At 33.8% G+C, this 15,311-nt stretch overlaps 1 non-coding gene across 1 annotated transcript; it reads right to left on the reverse strand.

The window, feature by feature from the left end:
- Trnak-uuu lies at window positions 1–73 on the reverse strand. Its single transcript has one exon. It is a non-coding gene; the product is annotated as a tRNA-Lys (tRNA).
- Window positions 74–15,311: the final 15,238 nt, after the last annotated feature.

Raw genomic sequence — 15,311 nt, forward strand, 5'->3', positions numbered from 1 at the left:
CGCCCGAACAGGGACTTGAACCCTGGACCCTTAGGTTAAAAGCCTAATGCTCTACCGACTGAGCTATCCGGGCTGCTTGGTGCTACTGCGAATTTCTCGTTACTTGAAAGCCACGTGTATTGTACGTCTGCTCTGAATTTGGTGGTCTCAAAGGTCATGTGACTTGCTTCTTGACACTGACTATTCGAAAATAATGCCTATCTCGTTATAATGGCAGTGAAAAAAGATAAGAGAACAACGTTGCCGATCCACTGTCTTGTCAATGCCTTCTATGGAGGGTAACTGATACCGGTTTATTGGTGTAATATTAACGGTTTATTCTCGTTTAAAATAATCAATTATATTTTATCAAGCAAGAAATTGAAGTTTTTAATAATATTAAAAATTGAATTTTCATAATCAAGAATATTTTTTATATTTTGTTAATTAATTATATTTCTACATCTTTAAAAAACGATCTGGCAACAGAGCAAAGTGAGAAAAAGATAGCGCTATCCCCTTTGTTGAATGATAGACAAGTATATCAATACAATAAATTGCTAATCAAACACTGCCATTATAACGTGGACCTCACTATAGGCCTAATAGCCGCATGCGTTTTTGATAGAAAATTAAATATCGGGGCACCGAGCTTCGCTCGTTATCTTTATTTATTGATAAACAGAACACAATTCTCTAAAATGATCGTGTTTATATTTTACAGCTGGTTATTAATACGTCAGCTTATGAATTTCGGGGATGCGATATTTTGATTTTCCACAGAATCACACGCTATCTTTTTACTATCCACAGACGACGAAAATTTCAGCTGTTTCAGCCAAGGAAGAATTATCCTCCTAATGTCGTTCAGCGAGTTTTCCCAAGGATGAGACCTAGTGCAATCGAAATTTTATATCATAAACCTAATATGTTCCAAATTTCGTGAAAATCGTTAGAGCCGTTTAAGAGATCCGTTGAACATAAATAACCAGATATAAAAATATTATTAAAATAACCAAATAACCAGTTATCAAAATATAAAAATATAAACAGATATACAGAAATTGCTTGCTTAATATAATAGGATATAACTCATATTATACTGAAATGAATTACTAATTTTAATACTTATTCTAACTCAAGCTAGTTATAATGATTTAGATTTTGGAAATATGAAAAAGGAGCATTAGTAGGGGAAGCGGGAAGAGCTTACTTTATACAGTATCAGAACTTGAAATGATTATATTATTGGAATTAGAAGCATTTAATATCATTATCACAAGTCATCAGTCGGAAACCAGTGAATGTGTGATTGATTGCACTCTGTCATACTCGAGTACGGTATCTTCCATTTTTCATCAAATGATTTCATGATTAGGCCACTCATTAGGCTTACTCATTGGTAAGCTTTTACTTAGTAAAAGCTTGTACCAATGAACTATTGATCATATATCGTCAAGGCTTAATCTCCAATGGGAAATGGAAATGATCGAAAAATAAACAAGAATAATATATAAAAAAATGGGAATGATAAAAAATCTAAGAACAGAAAATAGTACCTAATTCCATTACATTAAATGTAAACAGCATTATGTTTGTCAATTCTAATAAATAGGAATTGAATCAATTTGGAAAAATGTTGTATTTGGATGCTTGCAAAAATAATCGATAATTCTATTTGAAAATAATCTATCGACTTATTTAAAATTAATTTTGATAATTAAACAATTGTTTTTGCAAACTTACTGATAACAAAAATTTTCCAAATGGATTCAATTTCATTTACATTTTATTTTCACAGAATCCACTATCATAGATATTCAAAAATAAATTATTGGAAGAGAAACAACAGACCGCCAACCTTTTATTTATTTATTTATTCATGCATTTATTCATTTCTCGGATAGAGCTAACAATGCAACAGTCGGAAAGGAAAAAAGGCTTTTGCCCAAAACTTCTTCAATTCCCTAATTTTGTCTCAAATCGTCCAAACATTTTTACTTTCTAAAAATGTTATAGAATCATTTCTTATCATTATGTAGTAATTCTTCATTTGAGTAGGCATAGGCTCATAATTAATTCCAGCCAGACATGATATCCAATTTTTAATAATTTCTACGACTGTGATCTCATTGTCTTCGATTTCTATTAATCACCAAATTTAGTTCTAATAATCATTTCCCAGCGTTGCTGAAATTATTAGCATAGTGACATTAGCTTTAGTGACAATAGCTGAAATTATTCACTAGCAAACTGTAAATGTTGAAATTAAGGTGCACTCACTGGCGCCTAGTTATCAGTCGTAGACAACTGATTAACAATGAAATATTCAGAACAAGTGATAACTAATCTACTATCGTGAGAATCTTCACAGTTCATTAAAACTTAATATATTTCTATTTCCAATTGCCATGCAACTTTCGATGGGATTCCCCACTGAGTTTCACTTCATGGCCTACAGCTACAGGTATGACGTACATGGTGAATAAATTTAATTTAGCCTAGATAATGAGCATCTCATTGAAGTCATTGCAAACTTTTAATTCGAATTTTAACTAGTATTACTCATCATTCTAACATAAATAATTATCATTATCAAATAAATATAAATTATCCGTTCACTTATTTACCAGCTATTTGGAATAACTGTCCAACTATTTGAATACTGAGCTCATCATATTGAAAATATCTCAACAATACTCGTCTCAAGACTATATATGACAGCTTCCAAAATATTTATTCCAAGAAATGCAGTCAACACGTAAGCCATGACTGATAACATGTTGATGCAAAGATATTAAAGTAAATACCATCATAAATGCAATTTTCCATGGTTTCCTATATCTTATAAGGACAGAAATAGATTTGATTGAGCAATTACAGATTATATACAATGGTTTCAAACTATGCAATAGTACAAAAATGAATTTTATAGGAATATGTGCCAGGTTTAGAGAAAAATTGAGGGGACAAAGGCATCATGATAGTCAGATTTCATTTTAAAAATACAAATTCATATCTACATATTATATAAACCTAAGAAATATTCCAAAGGTAATTCAGTACAGTATTAACTTTCAATTAGTAACAAAGTAACAAAGTGAGTAGTCGAGAATCTATTTATTTATTAATTCAATTACAAATCATTAAAAATGAATAAAAAATGAAATAAAATCAGATGCCACTAAAATGTAAATCCCAGGTGGACAGTCCAAAAGCAGGGCATGTAAACATCAACAATTCATTATTGCTGATTCAACATTGAAAAAACATTCAACTTTTTCAATATTTATGAAAAGAGTATTAAGATTCTTTGCATTTCAAGTTTAATTTTCAGGAGTAATTTTGAGCAATGTTGAACATATCAAGAGCAATTCTTCGAGTTTCAGGAGCAATTCAACTGTCACCACTTTCATTCCAATTTGATTCAATAAAAAACCTGTGGATACAAATTAAAATGCATTTCACTGATGAGTGATGTTACGGTGAAGTTACGGGGTGTTAATTCGAATTCGAAGCAACCACGCGCTAAGTGAGGAAATAATTGAGCTTCTCCGTAACTACACAAAAACAAGCCACTAATATTAGTCGGCGGGTGGGGAAGAAATAAACGATGCGTTTCATTAGAGTGTCATCTTGTCACTGTTTTGAGCGATGACTTTTGGACATTCCCCTAATGAACGTCACGAAGGAAGGATGCAGCTTCCTTGAGGAAGCATCCTTAAGGATGTGTCGCAAATATGGTCGAGATATACCGGAATGCATGCCTATTAATAGATCAGTCCACGTGGCCAAGTATAGGTTTCATGCTGTTTGTTCAGATCTAGTTCAATGAATCCCATACCGCCAATTCGGTGCTTTTTTCCTCTTCTTGTTGATTTCCTTCCTCTTCCGGCAGCTTGCCACCCCCCGGGACGTGGCCCGAGGATCATCCTCATCGTTTCCGTCCCAGTAAACCACAAAAGGAAATGCACATACAAGGAATCAGTATCCTCAGGAGAGAATTGAAGCCCAAGATATCAATGAAGTTGGACATTATCTACCGTTATGTAATCACTTATCGCGGTTTGCGGTAGTCCTTAATCACACCCTGGAGGATAGTGATTGGTGACAAGCTGAATGTCATCATGATTTGGGACTGTCATGATCAATGGTTCGAATGAGTATGTGGTGGTTTGGAACCCACCTAAAATTGTACACCTATTCATTTATCATCCACATCTATGATCATTGCAGCATTATTTATTGTTAATGAGAGCAAATTTAATTGTTAATGTAGGCAAAATTAGAAGAAGAGGGGATATGGAATGATTATTACAGCAAAGAAATCAGTATTCACAAGCTTAGACATTATTGTTCGGTATTCCTGGGAGTAAAATGAGGAGAAGAGGGGAATATAATGAGGATATCAAAACATGTAGAGTTTCAATAAATTTCATATACTAATGACCGACGATTCTTTTAATACAAAATGATTCAGAAGAAAAGAATCAAATGTGTGAATATTTTACATTGCTAGTGGGTAGTGGGATCAGTCTTCCACGAACAAGGAATTTAATTATGTTTATCATTATTATTATCAAAATTAGGGAGAGAAACAGATTTGGGTTTATCCTGTTGATTCTATTCCAATCTTCAATTTGATATTGTAATAGTGAAATAAATAAATAGGCCAAGATGAATGTTCAGTCGTTAGTAAAAGTACTTTACGTACAGGAAAATTAATGTTTCTTCTGTGTCAGCAAGATTATGTTTCCATTGCATCTATGATAGAATACTTCTTTTATTTTTCTGCACCCCTCATCATAGAGAAGTGGATTTATCATAATCGTAAATAATTCTTAAATAAAATAAGTAAATAATTCATGGTAATGAGCTGGAAAAATGTTTTTATCGCATCAATGGATTCGTGTATCTGAGTAATTACCAATTTCAACTGATGAAACATTGCTGACATTTATTATAATGTAGTGCAATCCAATTTATAAGAATTTATTCCAATTTTATCCAGTTTCATTCTTCTAGTAAGATTTACAAACGATTTTTAATTTTCGTAATGGAAAATCTCAGATTTTCTTAATATCCTATCCTATTATATTATGCGAGCAATTTCTGTATATATTTTTTTATTTGGATATTTATATTTGGTTATTTATATTTATTTGTAGGTATTTTTATCCAACGGATCTCGAAAACGGCTCTAACGATTTTCACGAAATTTGGAACATAGTAGGTTTATGATATAAAAATTCGATTGCACTAGGTCTCATCCCTGGGAAAACTTGCTGAAGGACATGAAAAGGATCATTCATCCTTGGAAAAACAGATGATAATTTCGTCGTCTGTCGATAACAGAAGGATGCGTGTGCCTGTGTGGGAGATCAGCTGTGTAATCAATCAGCTTACCGTATCTCGCGAGAAATAATCTAGAAATTTTAATAGACTCGATCAAATAATCTTATTTGTTGACATGACATGATAATATTTATGTCATAATATTCAAAGTTAATCATTATTTTACAGTTTTAAGTGATTAGTGAGTGTTATTTTGTTATTCATTTTGGTTTGTAAACAATCTAAATTAGAACTTTTCTGTTTTCAAATTTTTGGACTGAAAATTGGACCTGAATTCAAGTGTATGAAACATAACCTACTTTTTGGATCATTCATAGTGTATAAATCAAAACTCGGGGAAAAAAAGTTTTGGGCTGTGCCTGTTAGTCCTTTCCCAATCATTTTGAAGAATTGTGTTCTGTTTATCAATAAATAACGAGCGAAGCTCGGTGCCGCGATATTCAATTTTTAAACGGAAGAGAATCTTCATTGTATTGGATTCGTTCTGCAACAGAACTTTTAAATGTTCAATGAAATATTGTAGGTACTTGAAAACCATTTAACAGTTCATACATTCTGCACGGTAAGAACACAACATTCAATTAATTTCAACAACGTAATCACCTTAGCAAAATGACAAACATGTAATGTACATTGTACAATGTATGGAGTGTAAACTGATACCAAATAATAAATAAACCATGAGAAACCATTCAGTCTCACGGCTTCACCTATCTACGTGTAGGGAAGGTCAAGCTCTGGCCTTTTGTAGTAACTGAACCGTTTAAATTAACGGCTGATAAGTTCTCGTTCTCAATTTAAAATAACAATCAAAACTCTTGTCTCTAAGGAGATTGGCGCAGTGGCCTTGAAACATACGAATGTATGTTTAAAAAAGAATTAAAAATGCATTAGAGGCCAATAACTCCTCATATAAGTTACCACTGCTGAAGAGTTGGTTTATTATGCTTGACAGAATTATTTTTTCTCCTCAGGTTTGCTCTCAATAAACTGAGAACTGGCGATCAATCTTCTTTAAAAGAGAATGCTAAATTTGTCAACGTATCCATAGCTCCAATGTTCTAGAAAGTTGGATCTCATCAACAACTGTTATGAAATAATGTTTATATTGTCACGCCAATTAAATGTTTCATAGCAGTCGAATAATGTGCAGCCTCTGCTCTTACTTCATTTAATGATCAACTGCTTTCAACTATTCATATCATATTTGATAGGAGTTATAGTATTATCATTCTTGGCTTTAATAAGCTGCATACAGTGATAATATGTTTAGACTCAGTTTTTTAACTAATTGGCTTGTTCAACTCAAGTGCATTCAGTTATAACAGAGATTAAATAACATAACTTATGTCTTTTTTTCTAATTTAATATTGAAATAGAATGAAACCATTAAAACCAGTCCTTTCAACAATGAATAATATTGTTATAGATACCGTACCTTACTAGTCAAATTGAACATATACTAATTGTTTCTATGTTATTCTACTTCTTCGAAGAAAACTTTCAATATCTACAGTCTAAATTTTTATTTTTTTGTTGTTTAAAACAGATATTTCAATTTTAGAAAAAACTCTTAACAATACAATTGTCTACATGAGCATTTGGAACAAATTCTTGACAGACTTCTATAACTCAGCATTTAGACAGTATTCGTGATTTATTTCGTAGGGTACCCACCTGAAAATAATTTAAAGTCCGTACAAGGGTGTTAATCTTGAATCTTTTCAAATCCCCCCTCCACATCTTTTGAAGAAACTTCTCTAAGCTAGAGAAGGCACGCGCCTGTGAAAAATAAGAAAAGAAAATAATAAGAAATTCACCCCTCTTTGTGTAATCTATTCTCCCCTGCTCTTTCATCTTTGAATCCCTACAAGCTTCTAGGGAAAACAGTATTCTTTGTGATAGGAAAAAAATCGTTTCTAACTGAGATTTCATTCTTCTCGTCAGTCGCTGTGAAGAAATATCGTCCCGTAGTGGAAGGACTTGGTTGCGTACGTTTCTTACAATATAGGTGAGAAAACATGAGGGCAAAGACCTCGATTTAAGTTGAACCCTGAGGGTTCACGGTGGGGGAGATCATCTCAGTAATCTTTAGTAGTAGGATCTGGAATATCTCTTATAAGCATGAGCTCAGCAAGACTTTCATACCAATCCATATATCTGACAATATGTGTCGGTCACTGAGTTAACTGATATACTCCTATATTCGTATTCATGTAGAGTCTTGTAATATCTCAAGATCTTCTATTATTCCTATCACTCATGTACGTACCATTGGCTCAAACAACTATAAAATATATCGTAGTTCAGTTAAACAAGAATGAAAATAATAAAAAATGTTTAGTCATCATCTTGGTCTATATATAACACAAGGATTGTAATTTCAATACGTTTTAAAATTTGTATATGGAACATCGTACAGGGATTTCACAAACAACAATTCTATTACATGATATTGAAGACAATTCCATGAATATATTTGTTCATCATAGAATATAATTATCTCATTTGGCAGTTAAATTTAAAAGCCTAAAACTTTAAAATCTAATAAATACGGAAATCATGAGATTATTCAACCTACATTATTAATAATATTAGAAACTTCAAGAAGTAAATAGTGTTGAAGAAATCTTGGAAACAGACACGAATTGGAATTTATCAGTGGAAAAATAGCCTCATAAATTGGACATCATTGTTAAAAGAATAAGCACCTTGCGTTTACAAACTTTAAAGTAATGATTTTCACATCATTTTGTAATCTAAATACAGACGTGCAGTTATTTATTTTAAGTAGTATATGTTTTTTACTTTCCTTGCCCTATCACCATAGGTAAGGATAGTATTGCTTTCCAAAAAAATCAATGTACCCCAATTTCTAAATTTCTATACGTTTCAAAAGAGAGGTTTTTCGGTATTGGTCTGTATGAGTATTGCTTTCCAAGAAAATCAATGTACCCAAATTTCTAAATTTCTATACGTTTCAAAAGAGAGGTTTTTCGGTATTGGTCTGTATGAGTGTATGTATGTCTGTGTACACGATATCTAATTTCCCAATTGACGGAATGACTTGAAATTTGGAACGTAAGGTCCCTACACTGTGTGAGTGCGCCACACCAGATTTTTTAACTTACAGACTGGAGCGCTTCTAAGTTCTCTAAACTCATTTCCAACTCAGTGAAGATCGCGTTTACAGTTTACTTCTTCAAATAAATAAAATGACTGCATATCGATATCCACGTAGATGACAAAATAGTGTTTTGATACTTTGCAATTCGGAGTGGATCGAAAAACCATCTTCATGATTTCCTTTATTCATATTTCGTACAACTTCAATTTATTCACAATACACACAAATACAATGAGAAAAAGCAATTTAAAATAAAACAATTACAATAACAGTAACAATGAAGAAAACACATAAAAAATTAGACAATATTGAAAAAATGATGTGGTGTGATGATGGCACAAAATGAGGGGCAAAATGGAACTAGGGAATCGGGAAAGAGGGGGAAAAACTTGGAAACAACAGTACATCCTACATAATTATCTATATCACGTATACAGTGAATATATTTAGCAGATCATTCTTGAACTCTTGAATAAATCTTTACCAAAATTCAGGTATTTGATTATTTATTCCACGATTCGCAAATATAACCTTTCGGATATTCTTTTTGATATCATTTTCTGATATCTTTTTCGATATCAACAAGTAGATTCATTTCTGAGTACAATAACAACCTGGAATCAACAAGTCCGTCCCAGAAATCATTCAGCCATCATTTGCACCGAAGACATATGCCAGCAGTGAATGTTTTTTCATCTTCCGCCAGGATTTCGGAATCAGATTGGCACCGGGGCCCATTTAAAACGGAGCATCTGCCTTCCATCCTGTTGCTCTGCTCCTTTCCTATCTTCGTTCCTCTTCCATCTTGCTCCTTCACACTCTCTCTCGCTCCCTCAGCTCACACGACATCTGTAGCACCAACTGTTGCACGGCTAAGCAACAGCTTGTTGTGTTGCCCCTGCTCTGTTGCTAGGCAGGCAACCTGCCGTGTTTTCTAGCTGGAGCGACGGAGCCGAGCACGGATATCCAAATAATAAGACGGCTGCTGTGTAGGATCCCACCTTCCTGTCCAAATCAAGACCAGAGGCTGTGATTTAATTCGCGTTTCTTGTTTCTAGTTGTTGGTTTTCGACTTCCATATGGTGTAGGCCTAGTTAAAGAACTACTTTTAGAAAAACGTATGAAACTAAAGTGCTACTGAATCGTAAAATTGCGCAACGCTTATCATTTGTAACTCAAATGTTTGGAAGGAAGCGTGTAACTGAATGTCACTCAATCTCTTCACCTATCACCTCTCTCTATCAATAGATCTCATCCATTTCCCTTTTACTATAACCGAAGAAAATAAAGATATAATTTAAATATAGAAACTCCATACATAAATCCTATTTACTCTCATCTTTCAATGGAAGATGATGCTATCTTTCTATATGTCTACTGTAACCTTTCATACTCTTGACCCTTTCATTGATGCTCACCTATCCAACATATTGAATTGATTCTAGGATTTGGCTACTATTTTCAACTACTATAATACAATAGCAACAAATAAAAACACTCAAAATTCAACTGGAGTAATTTCAACATTCTACTGGAGGTAACTTTCGATTGACATCGATCTTCGAGCTTCCTATAAATTTGGAATGTTAACTCTATTTCGCTATCAGCATATGAAAAGGCGTGAATACTGTATTGATCCCCTATTGGTGAAAGATTCACAAATGAATCAACCTCTAGATACATATTATTTAACATTTGTTTACTTTTGTTCTATCTTTCTATTTCCATGTACCATTTTCAAAAGCAAATGAGAAGCTTTTCAGATTAAAATTTCCAAATTCTATTGATACAACAAATCCGAGTATACTTGTAGCCTAAGTAGTTCATAATATAGGAGTTACCAGCATCAGATTCACTCGATTGCAATTCCACTTTGGTTTCTGAAGAATTGAACTTATAGTCTTACAGTATATACATAGTATATCATACACTATGTGTATAGTATCCACATTTTCCAAGATATGTATATAGTTTGATGCAACACACAGGTCGGTCACGGGTCGCAGCACACGGTAACGGCACGCGAGTGTGTACAGTGCGTGGTGTCCTTTTCCATTATCTTCACTGTCCTATCTTATTTCTCTTTCCAATTCCATTAGCATTGTATCTTCTTCCTCCTTCCACGCAGCTCATCAAGAATGTGGTCTGCTTTCCTTCCTTCCCTCCTGTTTTCCTGCATTGTTACGTTTTGAGTGGACTCTTTTTGAGTGAGGAAATTGGAAGAGAAAAAGCAGTGCCGGTTGGATGCCACAAGCCAAAACACAAACAGAAAACGCATTGGCCGAAGACCTAACCAACAATCACAACTCTTGTTCGAGAAGGAAGAATTGTTTTGAAGTAGTAAGAAGTCTATTCATTCGAGAAAGTAGATTGGTAACGTACTAAGAAAGTGAATAAGTACAAGATTACTGTTGTATTGATTGCATTGATATAATCCACCAAACATCAATTTATATTTATATTGGTAATATTATGCATTGTAATCATCATATGAATTATTTAAGGAGTATTATAGAAATATATATTTTATGTGTTGAAAAATATAATATTTTGAACTGTAAAATTCATAAACATGTGAGTTATTCATCTAGTACATTGTATCTCATAATATGAATCATGAGTAGGAACAATAACAAATTGGTTCAAATAATGATGAATGCAATTTTAGTTCATGCTTCATGGAGGTTACATGCCTAGTGAAATTCATGATAGCCTAAACGAAATTACAAAATAGAATTATGATAATTCACGAAATCGCTTCTCAAATATTGATTAAATTGGTAGAGAAATCAATACAATAGAGTTAAAACTTCTTCGTTCAAAATTGTTCTGCAGATGGTAACCAGAATATTCAACGATAACCATAAAATATCTCTATCTCAACGTAAGCCTATGTGAAGCATCACTAACATCTCCTTATAACATTGTACCAGTCTTCAATTCAATACTGCTACACAAAAAGTACAATAAAACCTTGTCACAAATACCTACATAGAATTGTGAATCTGGTATTAATCACAGAATATTAAGGCGCATTTAAGCCTAGTCTCTAAAAGATACTTCAAATAGTAACATGAATAAAATACTTCATAAATATTAAACTATAACATTTAGCAGTTCGCTGAGATCTTCCAAACATTTATTCATCCAGAATCTTCTGTTCCACCTTTCCACCATCCGTGGGAGAAAGAGGCGGCAGATGACACGGTGTTCTTTCTTTTCTTCTTCTCCTTCCAACTTCCACCTTGAGGACATACAGCAGACAGTGTGCAAGAAAGATGCGGATGGATGGTAAAAAGGAAGGAAACAGATATCCTGTGTAAGGAAAGGGTTGCTGTTGTCTCTGGGGGTAAGAGGGGGTTGTAAGGAGGGGTAGAGTGGGGGAAGGGATCACCATCCCTGCTAGTAGTTTAGTTTGGCAGCTGCTGTTGGCTTGATATAAGCTTTACTTTGCAGCTGGCTTTGCCTAGGCTTACCTAGCCTATCTACCCTTAGAGCAGGCAGCTTGTGTATACTATTCTTGTGTATACTATATCTATAGTCAACTGGTATATATCAAAGTAGTATCGTAGTACTACTATAGTAGAGAACTCTATAACAGAACTGGAGAGAATTATACCTATATTACAAATAGGTATATAAACTACAGGTAACACTGTAGTTCTATACTACTGTAGGCCGCTACCTGCATGTACGAGTACACTGAAAAAATCTTCTTCTTCATAGGCTTCTCTTCTTCTCCCAATTTCTTATTCTCTTCTCTTCCTTTCATTCTCTCCTGTACATTTTCCTGTACAACTTTCCTGTTCTATTTCTTCCTATTTCGTTCTATTTCTCTCCTGTGCAACTTTCCTGTTCTATTTCTTTACTGCGCTATTCCATGTTCTATTTTTGCGGTTTCCTTCTACTTATCCTAACAATATATTTCTGATGAATATCTCTTTATTATATTTCGAAAATATATTTTCTCTCACTATTTCTCCTATCTGTCGTTCCATATTCACCAGCACTTTATCAGAAAAATTAGTGATTCTCTCTATATTCAACCCATTCTTCTCCATATGACATTTTTCTATTCTCCATGTCCACTTCTCATTCTATTCCTTCTCACCATTTGTCTTCGTATCCAGTATCTTTAATTTCTTCTTCCTTGTCTGTCTTCTACCTGATATCTTCTTCTTATCCCCTTTCCATTTCTCTATCATAGCTATTTTCTTCCTGAACTGCATCTGTACTTTCTAATATTTGTACCAATATTACTGTGAAACTTATTGTACTTTATTATTTCTATAGTATTGTGAATCAATCAATCAATTCCGCAACTTGTTCTTGTATTCTTTCTTCTACTTTTTTCCTTCATGTTCTATTCCTATTTCACTCTTCCCCTTTTCTTCTGCACTTACTATTTCTTTTTAAGTTACACTTATTTTGGAATAAGAATTCTACTTGCACTTTAGTAGTGGACCAGCCTGTTGAATAACATCTCCCTCTCACCCGCACCCGCACACACCTCCATACACCCCACTGCAACTACCCAAACAATTGCTTCAACCCCTCAGTCACCCTCCGGCAGCCCCACTCGCAATTCACCTTATAGGTATGCATCAAGTAGTCGCTTTCAAAAGCCTGGCACCAGAAGAATGGAGTACCTACTACTGTACACCTCGCATGAATAGGTGGTAGATGGATTCCTACACATTCAACTGATGCTGGATGGAGCATATGCGCCTATCAACAGATGCTGCTGCTGCCTTATGGAGAAACTGTTGCTTTTCAGCTTCCTGTGTATCTTTTCTGCAGGGGTGCTGTACTTATTTGGCCAGTTCTCCCTTGCTGAAAGGTGCCTTATCAACAAGTTACCACGTGGTGGAATTTTTATCTTCAACAAAAATTGCTCTTCTCTTCAATATAACTTCAAACTTGATTAGCAGTAATCATCATAATTTGAATAATTTTTAGTTACTGTATACAAACAATATCCACTATACTCACGAATGTGGAATAAATAAAGGAAATTGAGAATATTTTTCTTGAAACGAATAAAATTAAGGAAGACACCAAACTTGTTTCATACCAAATTTGAAAGTCAAATGTTAAAAGGAATTGTTCTGTCATTGAATTTTCCTGGGTTTACTTATTATATCCTAAGGCGATTGATGAGACTTGAATTTTTCAGAAATTTATAAAATTGGACAGATTCAGCCATCAGGAAGATCAAGAAAATGATGGATCAGAGTATCTGATTGAATCGATTTCAATTACTTGATATCTTTACAAGTTATTACAAATTTTACAGTATTATTACTACTGTATTCAATTTTTTTAAGTTGAAATACACCCTGTAACCATTGTTCTACGCCTGAACCCTCTGCTCTAGGTTTGTTGTCATCTTACTAGAAGTTCGAATTTTTTAAGACTCGTTAATTTTTGTTTCAGGAAGAAACCTGGAGACAATAGTATTGATGGAATAGAACACCCAAAGAGTTTGTTACCCGAACCAAACAATAGGTCGGCCACGAAGAAAGCAAATGATATAAGATTTCTTGAAAGAAGCTATAAATTATATGGTTTTGGAGGGAAGGTGCATTGAAGGGACATTGAGTGTGTGGTTAGGACAATTACCAGACCGGAACAGGAAGTTGGTTCGTGACGAGGTTCGGATTAGAGGTGGCATCCACCTTTTATATCTACTGAAATTAAAATCCAATCCTTTTCAACTCATAGTTATAGCTAGTTTTCCGATGCGTGCCACGAAGATTTCAGAATTTAACAGGTATAATAGGCGGGATTCAATTATTATTGTTCCCAAAAGATGTGAGGGATATTTCAGATACAGTTCAGTTGATAATAATAGAATTGATGCATTACCTCTATAATTTTACAATTGATATTTATATCATTTCCTGAGTTTGAAGCAGTTATTGGGCTGTAGAAATTGGTGATACAGTGATAATCATTCAATAATTTATAAACTTCTTAATTTTGTGTAATACTGATTAATTGAATAAATAAATTGATCTCTTCAAAATTTCCCCCCCCTCCTGCTCATTTTCATAATAATTTAAAGAAATTCATTTTTCACCAAAGTGAAATGCTATCTCGAATCACTAATTACGAGGCATTTATTAATTGGTGAAGGTACGTGTCTGCAAGGTGCATGACGGCCTGATTAATTCAGTGCGTGTGACGATAAGCATCTGTGGGTGGACCATCAAGCATGCTCTCTTCCGGCATTCCTTAAGATACGTTACGTTTCCTGGACTGTTCAACAATTCAGCGTACCAAGATCAATAATTGCAACAGAAAAACTCCGTATCAAGATCGGATCAAGCAATGTAGCAAGACAATAGATGTTGGAAAACAGAGCGAAAAGTTTCCGGTCGATTCTTAAAAGTCCAACATGAAACTCCCGTTCATTTCACAAAAATCAATAATAATTATATATTTGTTAATCCGAACTCTTTAATAACGAGTACAATACCATCAACGTGATACACCATACACTCAGGACCACCTATATAATACCTGGAAGTCCTGATACACTATGATACCACCATGTATCAGTACAACTGAACTGAAATTATCAATTAAACTTTATCAATGATCTCATAAAGTAAACCTTTTTTTATCAGATTCATGACTATTTATACTGTATTACATAGCACATATATTACTTAAGCTATAGTTTAAAATAGTCACTTTTGCGATTATGATAACAACATACGTTAATAAACAATCCAATTTATTAGGCCTATACTTACGCTAAATGAAGAACAAACAAAACTTATGAAAAAACAGTATGCTTTTGAAGCGCTACTCTCTAATTCTATTGGTGAACGCAGTAATCACG

Source organism: Nilaparvata lugens, chromosome 7, assembly GCF_014356525.2.
Source record: "Nilaparvata lugens isolate BPH chromosome 7, ASM1435652v1, whole genome shotgun sequence".
NCBI lineage: Eukaryota > Metazoa > Arthropoda > Insecta > Hemiptera > Delphacidae > Nilaparvata > Nilaparvata lugens.